The following is a 6,657-nucleotide window of genomic DNA, read 5'->3' as shown; positions in this document are numbered from 1 at the left end:
GGCATTAAACACACTCTCTTGTCTGCCAAGTGATACCTCCCTCGCCTTGCAGTTCTTTGGTTCAAACAATTTTCTCAAATTCCTGATAGTTCCTAGAATGTACCTTCAAATTCTTCAAATAAATTCTGTATTTCCTTCCTGCAAAGAAATCACGTTTTTACATAACAGGCCATTCTTTTGTAGTGAGTGGAAGAAGTGGAGGGTGCCACACAGCCTACATACAATTCACATTTCAAGAACAGGTGTTGAGTTTTCTAGATTTTTGTATTCAGAGGAAGGGCAGGTGTGAGTGCACCTGTGCTGACCTAGGAGGCAGAAGTGAGGTGTCTTCCTCTCTTCATGGCCACCTTATTCCTGTCAGACAGGTTCTATGACAGGACCCGCAGTTTGTTGGAGGCATGAGATTTTCATTCCTTATCACATTGAACATCTGATCTACTGCAGGATGTTGCTTTGAGACCCTTAAGCTCAATGCACCCAAGTACATTCACTTGGTACATGCACCTTACTTGCTGCATTTACTTCTTTATTTATTTAATCTCGGCTTATTTTTGCTAGTCTGTCAGTCAGCAAGCACCCGCAATATTCCCCGGGCTCTGCCATGCCTCAGCCCTCAGTTCTGGGTTTAAAAGGTGGGTATGGCCAAGCATGGCTTTTTCTGTGGTTGCTGAGGGCGTGAACTCAGGCTCTTGTGTTTGCACCTTAAGCACTCTTCTACTGAGCCCTCTCTCTAGCCAGACTTTCCTAAATTTATTTCGTAAAAGAAATGAAATGCTTCACCTGGCCTCTTGCCCTTCTGTTCCAGAGGAAGTAATATCCTCACTGCTGACATCAACAACTTCTCTTTCTGCTGTATTAAAACAAAAGAGGAAAAATATTTTGAAAAAAAGTGTGCTGTTCTCCTCCTCCCCCACGGAAAACAGTGTCATTACGGTGTTTCTAGACCCCATAGCCAGCATCTGTTCCTTAAACTTTTTCAAGTAGTCATCTGTGAAGTCATGAACACACATGCATACATATCAGATACACATCACACAGAGAGACACAGACACACACACACACACACACACACACACACACACACACACACACACACGCACGCACAAACCACTTTAGGCTTGACTCTCAGACCAGTCGGTACAGGCACCTATACAGGCCTTCCAGAGAGTCACTGTGACCCATGTGCTCCCAGAGAGGCATGTTGATTAGGCATGTAGCAGGTTTCCTGTGTGGTAGAAATTTCAGGTGGGGGAACCTAAAGGCGCAAAAAAGCTTGAGCAAGAGTTATTAACATCTGAAACCTCCTACTATTCCAAGAAAAGTTAATGCACATTATCCACTCAGTGCTCCACCCACCAAGAGATTTTAGGATGTCCCCTGGGGTGAACACAGTCCTACAGGGGCCCTTCTGTTTTTGTTGTTGTTGTTTCTTTTTTTTTTTTAACCTGGGGTGATTGCAACTGGATTCTTGGTGTCATCCGATGTGTGATTTGGATCCAGCCTTGGATGCTTGCCAGAACTTTCAGAGGCTTTCCCACCCTCCAAGTGATTTTAAGATGTCCCCCGGGGTGGACACAGCCATACAGAAGCCCATCTTGTTTTTTAAACCTGGAATGATTGAATAGGTGTTCCAAGTGTCATCTGACATGAGATTTGAATCCTGCCTCAGATGCATTCCAGAACTGTTAGGGGCTTTTTCCCAACCACCAAAAGATTTTAGGATGTCCCCCAGGTGGACACAGCCCTACAAGGGTCCATCTGGTTTGTTGTTTTTGTTATTGTTTCTGTTTTTTTTTTAACCTGGGGTGACTGAATCTGGGTTCTGGGTGTCATCCCATGTGGGTGTCAGATCCAGCCTTGGATGAGTTCCAACACTGTCAGAAGCTTTTCCACCCACCAAGAGATTTTAGGATGTCCCCCAGGTGGACACAGCCCTACAGGGGCCCATCTGGTTTGTTGTTGTTGTTGTTATTGTTTCTGGTTTTGTTTTGTTTTACCTGGGGTGATTGCATCTGGGTTCTTGGTGTCATCTGACCTGGGATTCAAATCCAGCCTCAGATGCATGCCGTCACTGTCAGGAACTTTTCTCTCCCCGCTTAACATGCCTAGAATCTTCTTAGGCTAGTCAGGATTCTGGTCACTACAGATAGCAGGAAGAATTACATGATGGCAATGGGAACAGGGGATTGGACTTCACAAGATGTGTCCAGGTGCCCTGGCACTTGTACTGCAGCAAAGAGAGGGCAAAAGGATGTCACCAAAGTTTAGTTCTGTGCCATATCTCTATCTGAACATGGAGCTCTCGAACCTACTACCTCTCAAGATTGGTCTTCTCCTGCTTTCCCAACCCTTAAGTGGAAAAATCCTGGGCACTGCCTCATGCCTGTAAAACAAGTCACCTAATACCGGTGTCAAGCGACCAAGTGAGGGCCTACTCTGTCACCAGGGGCAATGTCTCCCAGCTCATAAGCTGACCCACTCACCCTTCCCAATCCCTGTAGCCTTCTTGACCCTTCCCTAACCTTGTACTCTGGGGCCTTGCTCAGTCCCATTTGACAGAAAAGCTCCTGAGATCATCCCACAGGTTTCCCTTGGTCCTGCCTCTTTGTGATCCCACTGTCCTGGTGCATGAGCTAAGTAAGGTTCCTCTCTGATCCCTATCACAATTGGGGAGACTCATAACAGAGTTATCCAATAGCAAATCATCTATGTGTGGTACTTTTCCACCCTGGGAGCCTCCTTCTCCTCAGAGAGTGGTCGTTCCTATCTAGGCCCCACCTCCCAATGCACATATCTCTGACTGGTTGTAAAGTCATACACGCCCAGGATTAAGTGGCCTAAAGTGGCACTTGTGAGATCAGGATGCAGAAGTTGCCCAGAAGTCAGATGCAGAAGGGGCCCAGTCTTGCCCCACCCCTTGCAGACAGGCATTTCTGTCTAGGCAAGGCCCTTGGACACATGTCAGCGAGCCCCAGATGTCACTAGAGGACTCCAGCTGGACACAAGGAGGAAAACATGGACGGTCACTACTTCCCCTTCTGTACCTCACTGCCACACTCAGCTCTCTTTAAACCTGCCACCCTCAGAACCCCTTCCTCCACTGCCCTCAGCATTCTATTTCACTACCAGGCTAAAGAGAGTCTTTCAAACTTCACATCACAGATAAACCTTGACTCTTCTGCTGCAAGATCCCACTGTCCTCCCCAAAGAACCATGCATCCCTGCTGACCTGGACTTGCGAATGAATCTGCTAATTACCCTGTCCACTTACTTCAGTGACCACACTTGACTATGCTCCTCTGAGAGGCTCCTTTCCCACCCCCATCAGGCAGAGGCCCCACCTCTGACACTCCTGAGACTGCCTACAGGCCATCACATAGGTGTGAGGCCATTCATCCGTCACCTATTCTCTACTCGGGCCCTACAGTTGCCTATGTGCTTGGTGAAAGTGCCCAGCGTTCCCTTTCAGACTAGTGAGCCTGTCGAACTATTGCCAGTGGAAGCATCGCAGGAGTACTCAGTTGTCCCGTTAGGTCCCAAAGACCACAAGAAACAAACAAACAAAAAACGGCAGATGTGGAAAGTCCCTACCACTTCTCTCAGGCACCTGACTCTGCCCTGCCTAGTGTTCTAGGGCCCCCACTTCCTTCATGACCTCTTTCCATTCTTGTCTCTGGTGCCTCTTCCATCCTTAAGTGGAAGTGAGGCTCCCGAAGTCACCTCACAGGCCACCCTGGCCCCTCTCTCTCTCTGGTCCCACTGTCCTGCATCAAGAGCTTTCGTCTTCCTGACCCTTCTAAACCACTCCAGGAGCCCTGCCACAGGACCCCAAAACCCTCAAAACAAAGAAACATAAAATCCCGTCACTCACCTATGTGCCCCAGCTCCACTAGACAGCCTTCTTCCACTCAGAGGTTGGTCATGTTTATATTGCCCCCACCTCCCAATACAACGCTCTCTGATTGGCTGGCAAGATAGCCCTTGTGCATGCACAGGGAGGTGCAAGACTGTGCGCATGTGCCAAGGGGCCCACCACGCCTCGACCAGTCACGCCCTCCTGTTGAGGGATGACCCATGGCCTCATTTCATTGGGCCACAGTCACAGCAAGTTACGTCTATCTTTCCATGTGTCTATCTCTGATTAGGTGCAAAAGGAAGGCACACATACGTGTCATGGAGGCCAGTGGGTCTGATGGGTTGCTCTTGTGAAATGAAATATAAGCAGTTACAAAGAGAGGTCAGGTGATACTCGAGGGATAGTCAGACAGGCATTTACCCTTGGGCACAGCAGTTGAGCATGCGTGAGAGGTCTGTTGTGCTTTTCTCTCCAAATGGTGCTTTGGTTGCGTGATGGCCAGTCGTCGTATTTCAGAGATCTCAGGTGTTCATTCTGTGCCCGAATAGTACACAGGGGCCAGATGTTGGATATCACGTGTCCCTCCTCTAACACACTGTCTGGCTCAGACCTCCCAGGCCCTGTATTTCTCCAACCTCTGCTCTGACGCTCCAGGGGTGCATAGTCTGATTTGAGGCTAAAGCTGGACTCAGGCACATTATATCACAGGCCCTCTTGAGCAAGCCTTCCCGTGATCCCCACCATCCAACCCCAAGGGCTGTGGTTCAAACATTACTCTCCTAATACCTTACCAGAGAATGCCCTTTCACCCAGTTATTCACCTAGGTGATTCTAACCTTACCACACCTTTGAGAGTTTCTTTCCCTTCAGAGACCAGTCACAGATAGTTAGTCCCACCATTTCCAATGTACATGTGCTCCCTTTTTTGCTGGAAGGGTGTGCTCACGTGCAAGGCAGGCACAGCATAGACTGATGAGTATGGTGGCCTATCCAGGCATGCATCCATGCTTCACAGATGGCCATCAGGCACGGCACATGATACACACTCTGCTCCCCAAGGGCTATGAATGAAGGTAGTCTCTGATTGCCATGGCTGGAGCCTCACAGTAGAGTCCCTTAACGGTCAGTCACACACCTTCACCACCCTGATCCAACAGAGTAATCTCAGATACTTCTTGTTACAAGGAGAGAGGGCCTGCTTTCGGGCCCGGCTACCCAGCTAGCTTACACCCAAAATAATCATGCAGAAATTATATTAACTAAATCACTGCCTGGCCCATTATCTCTTGCCTCTTATTGACTAACTTTCACATCTTGATTAACCCATTTCTATTAAATCTGTGTATCACCACGTGATTGTGGCTTACTGTCAAGATTCTAACCTATGTCTGTCTCAGGCAGGAGATTCATGGTGTCTGCCATATTGCTCTTCTTCCCAGCATTCAGTTCAGTCTACTCCACCTATCTAAGTTCTGCCCTATCAAAAGGCCAAGGTAGTTTCTTTATTCAACCAATGAAAGCAACATCTAGACAGAAGGACCTCTTACGCCAACTTCTATTTTTAGAGTGTTGACAGTCTCATCCAGATAAAGACCACCTTCCTGAGGATACAGTTAGGTTTGCTGAAATAGCTCCCATGTGTGGGACTGACCCTTTGTAGTAGAAAGGGAGCCTCTATTTCTTCCTACCTGCCAGGCTAGCTTAAACCTGAAACAATGACACAGAAACTGTATTAATTAAATAACTGTTTGGCCCATTAGCTCTAGCTTCTTATTGGCTGACTCTTACATCTTAATTTAACCCATTTCTATTAATCTGTGTATTGCCACATGGCTGTGGCTTATAAAGTTCCCAGCTTCTGTCTCTGGTGGTGGCTCCATGGCTTCTTTTCAACTCCACCCTTCTTTCTCCCAGCATTCAGCTTAGTTTTCCCCGCCTAGCTAAGTTCTGCCCTGCCATAGGTCCAAAGCAGTTTCTTTATTCATTAATGGTAATCACACCACAGAGAGGGGACTCCCACACCAACCCTTTGGGTCTTCTATCAGGCTATCTTGGTTAGGGCTTCTATTGTTGTGATACAACCCATAACCAAGGCAACAACAGAAAAGAAAGAGTTTATTAGGGGCTTATAATTCCAGAGTGATAGGGACCATAATGGCAGGGAATGCAGGTGGCATACAGGGCAACTTCAGCTGGAAGCTGGAGCTGAGGGCTCCCATCTCAAACTGCAAACAGGAAGTCAAGAGAAAAATGAGGCTTTTGAAACCTCAAGGTCACCCTCCCACCTCAGTGAAATACTTCCTTCCTTTAGCAAGGCCCCATCTCATTAGCCTCTCCAAACAGCCACCAGCCACCATTAGATTTCAGAGAGGAAAGAAACAAAAGGCAGGAAAGAGACCAAAGTCTGTTATCAACAGATAAGCCTGACTGTGTTTATCATCACAGCAAGGGGCTGAAACTTTCTGAGATGGAATCTGTGCCAAGGGAAGGCAGCTGGTCAGTGCTTGCATATGAGAGGACAAGGGACTTAGGAGGAAGTTGATAGTATAGGAGGAAGCTCTGTGGGGTACATACAGATGAAGATGTTCTTGAGAAATTTATGAGTTCCTCTTCCTGGGACTGTTTGCCCAAACAAGGCAGTCTATCTTGAGAAACTGCCTGCCATAGCCTGGAAATATGGATGTGACTGGCCCATCGCATCAGGGGCAATGCCAGCAAGATAGTCTCTGGAGACTTATGCTTTCCTACAGCCAGGGCATCCTAGCATCCAAAGGCTGGGGACCAAGTATTCAAATGCCTGA

Source organism: Arvicola amphibius, chromosome X (genome assembly GCF_903992535.2).
Source record: "Arvicola amphibius chromosome X, mArvAmp1.2, whole genome shotgun sequence".
Lineage (NCBI taxonomy): Eukaryota > Metazoa > Chordata > Mammalia > Rodentia > Cricetidae > Arvicola > Arvicola amphibius.
The sequence above is the reverse complement of the archived record's forward strand: the minus strand, read 5'-3'. Positions refer to the sequence as shown.